This window comes from Oryzias melastigma, linkage group LG8 (assembly GCF_002922805.2).
Source record: "Oryzias melastigma strain HK-1 linkage group LG8, ASM292280v2, whole genome shotgun sequence".
NCBI lineage: Eukaryota > Metazoa > Chordata > Actinopteri > Beloniformes > Adrianichthyidae > Oryzias > Oryzias melastigma.
This window is the reverse complement of record NC_050519.1, coordinates 12,921,912-12,936,466: the sequence shown is the minus strand read 5'-3', so window position 1 is coordinate 12,936,466 and position 14,555 is coordinate 12,921,912. Positions and strand designations below refer to the sequence as shown.

General features: G+C 43.4%; 1 protein-coding gene across 2 annotated transcripts in view; it reads left to right on the top strand.

The window, feature by feature from the left end:
* Positions 1-14,555, top strand: part of LOC112146481 (retinoic acid-induced protein 1) — a 51,281-nt gene that overhangs the window by 514 nt on the left and 36,212 nt on the right. The gene's annotated exons all lie outside the window — the stretch shown is intronic.

Here is a 14,555-nt window from a genome sequence, read left to right as displayed (position 1 = left end):
GAAGTGTGTTTTCATGCATGGACTCATGTGGCGTGGAGCTTCACTGAGACTGCAGTGTCACTGCTGACTGACTGACTGACTGACTGAGAGCAGGGCTCCCCACAGCTCCTCTGGCCCCGAGGAAGAGGGGATGAGAGAGGAGGAGGTGTGACAGAGAGGGAGAGAATATATATTTATATATATGTGTGTCGGTGGGTGGGTGTGCGGCGCAACAAGGGGGAGGGACCACAGCAGAGAGATAACGCAGAGAAGGGTATAGAAAGGTGTCAGGGAGAGCGAATGGAAAGATGGCAACAAGGTGGAGGGATGAAAGAATTATCTTGAAGGAGAGAAAAGGAGAATACATGAATGGAAGATGAGAGGCTAATCCCCAAGCGCATGATGCCGTCAACACTTTAGTGTAATAAGCACTTTGTGCATCTTTTCATATTAGAGAATGGAGCTTTTCATAAACTCTGTGAGTTTGAGGCAGTTCTTTTCCTCTGACGCAACAGCATGAAAGCAGAGCGATTAAGGTGGAGATTTTGGTGTTTGCAGTGGTCAGGAGAGGCCATGCTGAAACTGGCACCTCCCTCATGTGGGGAAATGAAAGCTGAAGACTCCCCTCGGTGTTTGGCTCCGGCTTCCTCTGCAGTCTGAAAGTTTTAAGATCAAAACCCAAAAACTTTTCCATCTTTTTCTTCTGCCTTTCGCCGTATCCCTGATTGCTGCATTCTGGACTTGTGTGTCTGACTGTGAGTTCCTAAGCAACACACTTTAAACCCTGGAGTGCCCATCTAATTGCCCCAGAGGTTCATGGTCATTTACCTTCAGTTGTTGCAAGGCAGGCAGAGATTTAAAGAAGGAAAATGTTTGTCCCTCATTAAGGAGAAGTGCCACAGCACAAGCCGGGGTTTAAGGAGCAACCGGCGCTCACTCATGCAGCTCTAATGAATGTGGACTTTCCATGTGACTCATTTCATGTTATTAATGTTCAGACTGACTGAGCAGTTCACTATCTGTTCATAAATCGTACGACGGCAAATGATTTTCTGGATTGTTTTGATTCGCACAAATAACTTCCTGACAGCTTGGCTGAGTGGTAGAAGGACCCTGCTGATTGGATGATAGGCAGAAACCTGGTTTCTGGATTAATTATGCTGGGATGCTTTGAAGCCATTAGTTGTTGTCCTCTAGCGGTTGACTGGATCGGCACATAGCATTTCTAATTCATCCGTTTTCTGAGGCTGGTTGCTGAAACTGCCAACTGTGAGGCTTCCAAAGCCTGTGAAGATGGTTTTCAGAGAGATTGGGTGATGCTTGATTGGTTCTTGGTGCATTGTGCTCTGAGACCTTCATGAAGCTGATGCATGAATCACTTTAGATACAGCATTTAAAGTCCCCCTTATGACAATTTAAGAAAAAGTAGTGTTTTAATCATGATTATGGAGTTTTTAGCCAAAATTCCACAATCTAAATGTCTTAAAAGGTTGTTTTTCATGCTGATCTGAAACTTTCATTTACAAAATCTCTTCTGAGGGGGCGTGGCTTTTGGAGCTGTGCTCAGCAGCCCCGCCCCCTGATCCCTCCTGTCTGATTATGGTAGCTCCGAGTCTCGCCAGTGAAAATCTTCACCGCTGCTACATAAAAATGTCAAGCAGTATTGTGCAGCTGTATAGTTTTAGCCAGAAGTGAAGAACTTATGGACCGAACTTCATCCAAAATCCTGATTCTTTCTCCTTCCAGTTCACCAAAGACTCTTTTAGCTAATTCTCCAATGTTTACTGACGTTGCTATGATCAATACATTCAATCCATTGGTTTCTCAGAGCAGAATCATTAAGAAAATAATGAAAGCTAACATCAAAATGCTCTTTCATTGATTTACAATCCTTTCCAACTGCTGTCAAATAAGCCGCCGTTCACATTTCCGTGGTCACACTGAGAAGCTCCGTGGAGTCTGGTGGAGATTTTCCAGCGTTCTCAGTCCTGCTACCGTAAGTATTGTATGAAACTCACACAAAACATCCAGTGACGGCTGATTTGACCACGGAAATGTGAACGTCTATAGGCACGATGGCCGGGCCAGACGAGGAGTTTAGTGCATGTGCAGCAGAGCTGTTGTGACGTAAAGAAGAATCATTAATTCAAACAGTCTGTCTGTGACAGTTTGACAACAATTTAAAAGGAGAAATACTCAAAAATGCAAAAGCGAAATGACTTCTTCTGACATTTGCTATATTTCATAAGAACAATGCCACACATACATGTGAATTTCATGGAGGGCAACTTTAAAGGCACCAATATATTTGTGACTCACTTCTTATAACTTCACCTGGTTGCAAACAAAGTCACATGACGCACACAAAAAAAGCAAAACAAACAGGTTTTTTTTTTTCCAGGAGCTCAGCGTGAATTCGTCGTGACAGGACGGGCACAGGTCGTTTCAGCGAACCGCATCCCAACCTTGATCCGATTACGCCCAGTTGTTTGTCACAGCTGTCCGTGAGCACGCATACATTTCCGCGTGCTTGACCGCCTCTCACTTTAGGGCTAATGCAGTTTACAGGTAATGTTTTTACGGGGCGATGTCAGCAGAGTGTGGGCTGAGGGAGCAGCACCAGGCGAGGAGATGGAAGAAGGGGAAGAGCCAGAGGTTACTGCAGGGGAGAGAAGAGGAGGAGGGGAGCTCATCTGTATGCTGGTTACCCTGAGCTTCTTGTTTGATCTGGAGGGAGTACTTAGTGCAGGATGGCGGGACGCTGCAAAGCAGGGAATGCAAAAATAGGGTTCGTGTGTGTGTAATTAGGTGTGAGGTTTTGGGTGCAGCACTTTGCTCATTAAAAGGATCTGGCCGGCGTCCAGGACGATGCAGTTCATCAGCTGTCATTCACGTCCCTCATCCTCCTCCTCCTCCGCTGCACTCCATCATCTTCCTGCAACAAAACACCGCCACTGCCGTATAGAAAGAAAATATGTTTTTTTTTAAATTTTTATTTCATCTTATTAGTAGCTTGCAAAAAGAACAGTTGTTGACACTGACTCCATTTGTTTTATGCAGCTCCAGGAATGCAGGGGAAAATGTGAGGGCCTTCAGTCAGCATCAGAGGCTGCAGGGGTGCTCATGCATGCAGAAGAAATAGAAACAAGTTTCAAGGAATCCTCTGTGGTTTGCATCGGTTTTGATGCAGATTTCGGCTGCAGATGATGCACCGGCATGAATAGGACATCACTTTTTAACGCTCTAACGCAAAATCTTTGACATACTTAGTGCGATCAACAGAATTCTAGTAGATTTTGAAGGAGAAGAGCCGCTTTTCTCCTTCAAAATCTACTAGAATTCTGTTGAATAGTTATAGTAAATCAAAGAACATAAAGGGTTAAACCAAGAGAAAAAAAAAAGATAAATGAAAAGTAATCAGATAAGAAAGTAAAAAAATGTCTGAAAAGACTTTGTCGAGTTTGAAGAAACTTTTCTGATTAATAACTGGGATCATTTTAGAAGGATTGTAAACAGAGCATGAAAAAAAAGGAAAAATCTTCAGAACTTTTCTAATTTTTCCAAGCTAAACGGTTGCAAAATTCGTCCTCCGTGAAATCTGCTTCTCATTTTTCAGCGTGAGGTTGAAGGAACACCATTTAGGAGCAGACGATCAGGAGGAATTATTCAGGCGGCAGCAGCCGCCACCACCATCTTCTGATCATTGCTGCAAAAGCAACACTTTGAAAAGTTTTTTCCCCTTTTTTTTTTTTTTTTACCTTCCTCCCTTTTTGACTTCAAACAGCCACTGCGGTTACATAATGCAGCTGCAGATAAAAAAAGAAAAAAGCCAGAAGAGAAATAAACCAAGAGGGAAATATGTTGAAGAAGATGATACAGAGATTTTCACACTTTTTTGATCATAGTCACGCTTGGAACAGGAACGTGTGAGTTAGAGAAGTCTGTTTTTCTGTTGTTTTTTTTCTGATGTGATTGTGAGAGTTTGAAGTGAGGGATGCAGAAGTCAACTTTTTTATTGAAAAAATATCTCTAAATCATGTGATTTCCACTAAGGCTGGGTTGATAAAATGGATTAATTGATTTGAATCAATTTAATCTTAACAGATCAATAATTGATTCATAAAAATATAAATCGATTTAGCAAATTAAGTTAAAGTCTGCTAGCTTGATGCAAACGTTTAATTGAATTTCCCATAGGATGGCTAATGCTAACGCTCAGTCGACCTAAACATACATTCTGACTAAATGAACATCTTTCTAAACTCAAAGACATGAATTTTCCAAACTTTTTTAAGAAAATATTTTTAAAGTAACCATCTGTGGTCTAAAACACAGTTTTTTGCTCATATTTTCTTTTTTTTCTGGAATAAGATTTAATGCGATCGCCACCTAGTGGCCAAACTGAAACACCCTCCAGGAGAAGCAGAACAACGTTTACAAAGTTAATGATCTGAACGTTTTTGTTAAAACTTCTCCTTTAGAAAACAATGTAACACTGTGAGCTATTAAAAATCTTATTTCACTAATACATTTTACAATATGTGAACTGTATCCGATTAAAATAAATATATTCAAAACATATAGTAGATTATTAATGTATTTCTGAACAAATGTGTCTAAGTGTGTAAACTCAAAATTGAATAGAATAATTGAAAAAAAATCAGAATCAAATCAATCCAGGCTCTTGTGAATTGAATCAAATAATTTCTGGAAATTATAATCGATACCCAGCTCTAATTTCCACAGATGAATCTTCAGCCCATCAGAATTGGACTCCATCAAGCCCACAGATACATGAGATTCATATGCAGCAGTGTAGTGTGCTGTCAATCTCCTAAAAATAGTTTCCAAAGTTCTTCAAGCAAAGCTTCCACATCTGCTTTGAACTCCTCTCATTAGCCGTAGCCCATTTTTGGTGCTGTTGCCAGGTTGCGCGTGTGTTTGCGTAAAGGCTTGTGCATTGTGCGTTGGCTGATTTGCCTGACTGCTCCGGTATTATGGACACAAAGTGAGCTCTCTGCCTGTAAATTAGCTTCCATAGCAACCAGCGCCACACGGCGAGCCAGCCAGGCGGCGAAGTCAATGAAGGCTGCTCTGCCTTCTGAAAGTGGACTCAGGCTTGATGCCAAAAGCTGCATGCAGCGGCCACACCGGCATGCCGATGGGCACAGACAATGCACGTCGCCATGGTGACGGCAGGGCCGGTAACAGACAATGCCATAAACAAAAGATAATAGTCTTTTTTTGTCTGCCAATCCAGGAATCGGCTATATTTGTTTGCAGCTCAGCATCTCCCTTTCATGTGTCTCATGGTCTTCTTCCTCGTCTTTTCTATGTGAAGAAGAGGTTGCAGGACTGCGGAGGTAGATTGGGTGCGGAGGCAGAGTTTTTCATCTACTTTTCTTTTTTTTTCTCAATCAGTGTTATTGTTAGAGCTGCCCCGATGCCTCTGATGCACACACAGACACTCACAGCACATACAAGCACACAACTGCTTCCAGAAACTGGGGCCAGCTAGTTCACATGTCACATGTGAGCTAAGTCAGACAAACTGATCCAAACAAGGAATAAAACACAGATTTAAAGAAAAAAATAAATAAATAAAACCAAGCAAGGACAGTTTACCTGGATATGGCTAACTATTGATAGAGACAGAAATTTGAGGCAGATATGCGATTAGAAAATAAGACTTTAGGCATTTTTAACATGTTTTTGCTGCATTTTTCTCGTGATGTAAAGAAAATTAAACTTGAAATTGCATTTCTAAGTGTTAACATGTTGTGAATCAGGAGCGGAGACACAAATACCCTTGCAAAAATCATGTAACTGCGATGTAGAAGCGGTACGGCAAGCCATAAGGTCCATTTTCCGCTTCATTCTGATGCATCCACTTGTAGACGACGAGATCCATGTCTGGATCAAAGCTGAACAGCTGGTAATGTTAGGGGCTGTAAGCTAGTGGGAGAGCAAGTAAACAGATGGATGATGGGAAGGGGGTGGGTTTACTTTGTGCTAACAATCCCGCTCACAACTCCGGCAAATTTCGACTGATCTACTGCCGCTCTGCTGAAACGACATGATTTATTTATTTATTTTTAGTTTTGGTTAAAATTTTGTTTAAAATATATTTAAAAAGAGAATCAAAGTGAGACTTTAATAACCCATGTGATGACCATCCTTTGGCTGATGTGTCGTCATGGTAACAGATTGAAAGCTCACCCCGTCACATGTGGTACAGACAGAAAGTCACTTGAGGCTCAGATAACCAATAAGCTCGGGGCGAAATTAAATGACAAATTGAATATCATCAATTATCTGACCTAGTCTCTTTGGTGGGGAGCTGTGGCGTTTCAATCCATACGCAGGCAGGTAAGTTTAACAGCGAGCAAAACAGGCAAAGGAAAAAACAAAGACTTGGTCACAAAAAAATGAGATGAGAAATAGCTGGTGATGACGTGGACAACGAACGTTGATTGATGGGAGATGGAGTGAGGAAGCAGCAGAGGAGGTTAATACTCTGGAGAGGGCTCCCTCTGGTGGTTGGAGATGGAACTGAAAGTCCGAGCCCCAACAGGAGCATTGCATAGAAGAAGAAAAACAAAACGACAAATGACAAAATGATCAGCAAATCAACGTGGAACCAAAGAAACCTCAAGTATAAGTTTGGATTTGTGTATCTTCTTGATGCAAAAACACATTGATTTAGATGCATAAACATTGTTGAGTCCCACTCTGATTCATGCTGACATGCAAATACGCGCCAGCATATGGATTCCTGCATAAGCAGACTCGCACCTACACAGGCCACATAGCAACGCACAGAACCAGGACCCGCGGAGAGGAGGGCCAAAGAGCAGAGATGATGGATGTTTAAGAAGGACTATTATATTTAGTTATTTTTATAATTATCTATAATAAGATCTTTGTGAGTCAAACAGGATGCTGCACAAATCTAGTGCTTTCATACTTGGGACTTTAAGGTGTAGCAGCAGCAGGCTCCACACTTATTGATCTTGTGGAAAACGACCGTAGCGTTCATCAGGACGGTGGGATTAGTTTAGGATGGCAACATTTCACAGGTACCTAAGCAGTTCTACCCTCAGCATCCAATTGGAATTAGTTAGTGTTGACCCAGTGTTGCTTTTAGCGTGTTAGCTTATATCAGAGGGTGAGTCACGAGCTTTGGAGAGAGAATCAGCGGCACAGATTTAAACATCAGAGCAGTCAACAAACCCTGGGCTATCTCTGTGGCCAGATTTATTCATGCGCTTTGACACCCACACACACACACACACCCACACACACACACACTGGTGCGGCTCAGAGCAAAGATTCTGCGTCAGATCAAGGTTTCAATGATTTATTCTGCTGAAAACATTTGAAGCACACAGATGCAGACGTCCTCAGGATGCAGAAGCTCGCCGTCTTCTTCATTTTGGGTCAAATCTGCGCAGACGGTGTTTATTTTCTTTCAGATTTGATATGTAAACGAGAGATATTTGCTAAAACCAGTATTTTGGAAAGCTCCATCTTTCCCCCACACCTCTCCTCATCTTCTCTCCTTCCCGCTCTTTATCTTCACCCTCAGTGGTTCCATCTTTCAGCGCTTCTTTTGCCTCTTCCTCTTCCCATCTTTCACTCCCCGGCTCCCCTTTCTTTAACCTTTTATGCCCCCCCCATCATCCCTCCCTTCCCCTCTCTGGAGTGTGCAGACGCTCTCTCTCTCCCCTCCTTTTTTTCTCTTCCTTTCTATCGCTCCCTCTTCCGCTCTGTCAACATCCCACACCACACCTCCTCCCTGCCTCTTCCCCCTTCCTCCTCCTCCTCCCTCTGTCCGCTTTTCCTCCCCATCTGCAAGTCTAACATCAGTCGACTCCTCTCCGGCATCTGCATCACCTCCCCACTGTTAAACCCCATTATTGGGTCTGCTCTCCTTTTTATTTTTTCTTAATCACTCCTACTTTTCCCGTTCTTATCACTCTGTCACGCATGACGCATAATTGCGTATTTCTCTCCTGGATTAGGCACATTCTTTTAGGCCGTTAATGTATTCAGTGAGCATGATGTCCTCGTCAAGGTTAACAGCTGAGCTGCACTGGTGAGGCGACCCGGGGATTGTGGGTAACATCGTAAATACATGCCATGTGTGGTAGGTGGGAATTCAAACACCTAATGACCTTTTTCTTCACGTGTCATCAGAAATACCCCTAATAATGCAAGATTCCTCAATCAAACGGTTATTATTTTCATAAATGTTTGGCGTTGGAGGCAATCAGAGCATTTCATGCCGTTTTACACTCCGTCTTCTATCTTTGCCTGCTCGTTTATGTTCATTAATATGAAGAGCTGCCATTGTTCCATGGATAATTCATTGACATGCGTGGCAGCGGCGTCCCCGCGTTTGTTTGTGCGTCTGGGCGCCCGTGTTCCGCGTGGCAGGCGAGCAGATGCAAACGGCATGACAAGAAAATAACCTTCCTTCTCTTGTCTCTTACGATGACGAGACGTCTCTCTCTCCTGCCCCCCCTCTCTATTTTTATCATCTTTTCACCCCCCCGCTGCCTCCATCACTCTATCCGTCTCCCTCTTTCGGCGTCTCCGTCCTTGGGTGCCTGCAGCCAGCTGTGTCTTCGGGCCATTAGAGCCCCCCCCCCAATCCTCTCGCCTCCATCCATTTTCCCCATCACTGATTTCCACCCCCCCCCCATCATTTCGCACTCCTCCTCCTCCACCCATCGCACTCCTCCGACCACTGGGGCTCCTCTGGTCCAGAATCAGCATCAGACTTAAACCGCTTTGACTGCCAATTCAAGGAAACGTCTAGAAGCGCGTCTCAAACCCGCTCAGCCGTCTCGGCCCGCCCTCACCTACACGGACCACCACTCCTGCCGAGTCAGCATCCTCTTCTTCATGTAAACATCTTGCGCCGTTAGCTGCTGCAGCTGCCTCCTGTTATCAAAAGTTATTGCGCTGCATAATGTAGCGCCATTTACTTTTCTGCACACACATCCCCACTCGCTCATCATAATAAAATCCTGATTGATCCATTTTGCTGGGAGCTCGCTGGCGCTGAGATAGACTTTAGCCTTTGAGTGCTCAACACACAGAGCATGCTGCCATCCCAGAATACAAAACTGCATTGTAAGTTGAAGGAATTATAAATCCTTTTCGTTTCTTTGATTATAAGTTTGCTTGAAAGGTTTGATCAGGATCTTCTCTAAAGCCTTTTAGAAGCATCTTGCAGTTTGTGTGTCTGTTGTTGCTTGTGTGACAGATGTGTGCGTCTGCAGTGGGCGTGTTGGAGGAGTCCTGAACGTTGCTTCGACTCTTCAGCTGCAAAATGACAGCTTTCACAAACACACTCAGTGCCTTCTACCCTTTTCTTACCCACTATGGGAAAATAAAAGACAAAAAAAGCAGAGGGGTGTTCACAAAGTGAAGGCCCGTTGCATCATCCCACTCCCTGCTCTCATCCATCCACCTCGCCTTAGACAGGGCCGCTCAATTTCCAGCTGTAATTCAACGGCGGCGTCGAACTTTATTATGCAAATGAGACCGCAGGGGGAGCTGGTACCACTGTTGTCATGGCAACCTCTCATCAAACATCCATCCGCTCGCACCCTCTCGCACAAACACTGTCCTCTTTTCGGATCAGGAAGGAGAAACAAGGTGAAGTGCGCGATGAGCGGTGACGTGCTCAAAGCTGAACTTTGATGAGGGTTGGCAAGGGTGGTAATGACCTCAGCGTACCCTTGACTCGGTGTGTGTGTGTGTGTGTGTGGGGGGGGGGGTTGGATGGGGGCGGGTAGGCTAAAAAAACAAGAGTGAGAGAGACCTGCAGACATACTGTACAGCTGCCTGGATTCAAGCTCTTTGAAGATTTCCTTCCTGAAATCATCCACCTCCTTTGAACATCCATCCCTCCTCTTTCTCTCGCCGTCTGTTCTCTCCATCTCGGCTCTCTGGGTGCAGCTGCCTTCCTCTGCTGCCACGTGTGGACTGCACACAGACGGGATCACATGCAGAATTAATATATTCTTCGTGTTTCCTCTTTTCTCGTTTGCGCACTCTGGTGAGCTTAAAGAAGCGACCGATCGCATCAGCTCAGGCTCGTCCTGATGCCCCTGTCTTCATGTGTACCCACTGCCCGTCTCTCGTCCCTGCAAGCTGCTTCTGGGACAGTTTTAGGTCACGAGGACATCAAACCGATCACTGCATGTTTGCATGCAGAGATGTGAGGGGACAGGGAGACGGAGGGTGTGTTTGCTTCCAAAAACATGTTAGAGTGCCGGAGATTTAAGCAGTGGTGAGATGAGCTTTGAACATTTGAGGATATTTTACTTTGGAAAACTCCAATACTTGATTTGGCTGGATTTTGGTTCTTTATGGAACAGTAAAACTAGACAAAATATACAAATATCTTTAAAGAAACAATAAGGGTGGAGTCAGCATTGCATATAGCTTGAATGGCATTTTAAATTGCATAAAAATAAAAAATAAATAAAAAATTTCAAAGAGCCATACCATGCAAAATCAACTTTTTGAGCTTTATATTATGTATATATAACATTCAATACTCACTATAAACAACCTTAAAACGCTATTATGATCTTTGCATGCATCTCTGACTATTTATCTAAAAAGCTGTGCTCTGAGCACCAGCCCCTCCAAACCCACGAAAATGAGCAGGTTCTCACGAGCTGATGTCACAAATTAGGATCAGCCCGTACCTGGAAGAGTCTACGGTGTCAGCAAGGCCCCCCGTCCTAACACAAACACCAAATTTATCCGCAAAGCTAGTAGTGATCAGCTGGTAACTTCGCTGCTCAACTAGTGGTGATCAGTCGCTAATTTCGCCGCTCAGCTAGCTTTGCCACTAGCCCCGGCTACTAAAGGCAGATATATGGTATGTACATCCATCTTTGCAAAAGTTTGATTGTTGTTTGTTCTCGTGGGCAAAACGCAGACACAATGTCAGTCTGTAAGATGTCAGTATGATGTCATGAAATAAGCGGCACCCAAAAGCAGCGAAAGGCGGTGCCTCAGAGATCGAGGCGCCTTACTTCCATATATAGGAAAAAAAACTCACGGAAATAACTATTTCATAAATAATTTGTTCTAAATTGAGGCGCCTAACAAAAACAAAAGTACAAATAAAACAAAACATACGGCCTCAGCTTTAACATTGTGCCAAAAGTAATATATGATCAAATATACAGATATAAGTTACTCTAAAAGGCTTAAGAAAGGCCTGGTGCAGGCCTTTTAAGATAGGATTTTTGTTTTTTTAATTTTTCTTTTTTCAAAAAGTTTTCTTTTTCCTAAAGTTGCAGATTTGTGGGGGCCAGCGGTCACCCAGCTAGGGCCCCACCTCGAACCTTATTGAGGGATCTGATTTGTCAGTTTATAACTTGAATATATCAGGTGGGCTTTCTCCCCATAACTCAGAGGTAAATTTCTAAAGAAGTACTCCCGCTCTGCAGAAACTATGTCCTAGAAAACAACACCGTTTTTGTTGTTGTTGTTGTTGTTTGTTTTGTTTTTTGGCTCACTGAGACCACTTTAAAATTAGATCAAAAGATGTTTAGAGTGGGACTTTCAACTTTTAAATAAAAATATGTGTTTTGCTGCAGAGTGATCTACTCAGACCTTCATCTTCTGTTAACAGCAGGCGAATTTTCAATGCAGCTCATGAAGCCAAGTTGTTTACCTGAGCGCTTCTAAGTTATTTGATGATGCATCTCCGGCATAAAGCATTCAGCTGGCAGCCAGGCTCCAACCAAACCCCCCCCCAACACCACCCTGAACAATGACACTTCAATTTGGCTCTGAATCAAGACGGAAGCATCTTCTCTCTGCAGCACAAAAAAAAATCCAACAAATGTCTTTGATAGTGGCTCTGTTTGAACTCAATTTTAGGAGAAAGTGGAAAGCCTAGAGGGCATACGTGAGGAAGCACTTACTTGTGTGTGTGCACGTGCATGTGTGCACGTGCGCATGCGTGCTCCTAGGCAAATGAGCTTGTCAGTATGCGGCGCGGGCCTCTCTGGTGGCAGGCAGATGACAGTGCAGTGATTGGGCTGATTTCGCCGAGGACGTGAGGGGAAATCTGAAGGCTGCCTTGGGGGCTCAGGTGCTTATCACCTCCCCGCACACACACTCTCACACACACTCGCTGCAATATGTGTCTGCAGAACCAACTCTGAAGCCTGTGCAGGCAGAGACATGGATGCAAGGCCAGAGACACCTGCTCGCTCAGGAAAATGTTCTCTGTCATTATTAAATGAATGCCCGTTGGTCTATTAGGAGACTAAGATTTGGGATTTGGCAGAAAGTGGCAAAAAAAAAAGCATTTCAGCTTTTCAATTACAGAACAGACAGTAGGAGGTGCATCAAACAAACAAAAAAAAGGGGGAAATGTGAAGAATTTCATGTTTGTTTTGAAGTTTTCCTATGAAAATGATCTTGTTTATGCTCAAAGACGCAGTTTTCTATGTCACTCAAGGAAGCTCTGCTCTATAAAAGGAACCTTATGAATGAGATCTTCAATAATAAATATTGAACGTTAATATTTTAGTATCAAAATATATTTATTTTCCACGGTAAAAATGATTTATGTGTATTTCTTAAGATGAAAAAATCTCAATTTGGTTAAGAAATTTGGTATTTTGAATAAAATCAACACATTTCCATTAAATGTTTCATTTTTGTTTTTTTCCATACAACAATTCTTATGTAATGCATTTGAATACATATCCAAAAAAGTTATTTAACAAATTGACAGGTATTTGAAACTCTCCATTCTCTAATAGACTGCAGTAAAGTGCTCAGCTGCCATTTCTAATACAATGGCTTACAATATTTTGAAGTGGAATGATAAAACATGAGTTAAAAGCCGGACTGGCAAATGACAAAAGATAAATTGAAGGTACGGAGGATGCAGGAAATGAAAGTCTGTGAAATACGACAGCCTGTTTTCCTTCATGTTTGTCCATCTGTTTGCCTGAAACTCGCTGCCATCTTTCCCTCTCACATCTGCATGCAGCAAGGCATACCTTAAATTAAACATCTAAGATTATTTTCCCCTTCCTTCCTTTCCGGGCTTTTATCCCTTGCCTCTGTTCCTCTCGTACTCCTCCGTGTCCTACGTGCTCCTTCAGCCCTCCCCAGCTCAACCCCTGACTGCATTTCCTCCTTTCATCTCCGTCCTTCCCGTCTCTTCTCCCAGGGCTAGATAGTTAGATACAAGGAGGGTGAGGGAAGGCGCGAGGAGGCGGTGGACTTGGGTGGGTGGAGATCATAGAGGAGATGAGGCCATGTGGTGCGGATGGATAGACAGATGCATTGAGAACGGCTGACGACTGCTCAGCACACTTGCTGCATATCCAATATCTCTCCCTCTGTCTCTCTCATCTCTCTTTTTTTTTTCATTTCGAAACGAACGCTCCCACAGCCTTCAAATGTCACTTCAGTATGGCAGCCTATTAGATGGTTAGCCCGAGTGGCTGACAGCTCTCTCCCTGTCTTCCTTTCTCCCGTGCCATGCCGCACACATCCAGGGACAGAGTGATTGTCTGGGCTGCAGTCATTCAGAGCGTGCAAGACGTGAGACAGACAGACACTGAGGGACCATTAAAGCCAAAGACTCCCATCTTCTTTGAGAAGAGTTGCCTAAACTCCCTTTGTAAGACCGCTGTGACTCAATTTACAGATGTAACCAACCAAAGATGTGATTAACTGTAGTCCATTTATTAGAGGGATCCTTGTTATTTACAAGAAAACTATCCATCCATACTTTTTCTGAACCCGAGGTGTGCCCAATTGGGGTCACAGGGATTTAGGTACACTCTAAACACTTACACGTTCACACCTGAGAATTTAGATTCAAAGATTACACTCTAAAGCATGTCTTTGGTCTGTGGAAGGAAACCGGAGAAAACCCACACGTAGAACATGCAAACTCCACACAGAAAATAACCAGCTGGGATTTGAACCAGAGCCTTCTCGCTGCAAGGCAGGAGGGCAAACTGGGGTGTAGGGGTGAATTGATGTGGCGATATACTGCAATATTTCATTTGTATCAATTTAAAATGTTGACGAGCCGATTTATGATTCATTATTTACGACTAAACGTACTTCAGTGTCTTACTTTTGTTTTCCACCTAAACCTCCGACCACTAGTTGGCAGCACAGCACACTGAACCTCTTTGAACAGCTCTACACAACAACCAAAACAATAAGATCTCACAAGAACCAGCTCGTGTTTAATGATCAGTCAGCCTCGTGGTTTTTGTTATTATGAGACATGTACTACTTAGTTTTTACTTGATGGACACTGAAACAAATCTCTGTGCCAAGTTACTGCCAGTATCTTGTAAAAGTTGCAATGGTTTGTAGTGGGCTCAGATAAGAACGAGTCATTTTTTTTCTAGCAACAGATTCTCATTCCCAATTTGTCACATATTGACTCATGGTTAAGGCCCCCTCCACATCACTCTTGACGCTTAGGGTGTCTCCAACTTGTCATTTTTTGATGTGCAGGCTGTTCCAATTAAATCAGGTGTCCATTTGATTTG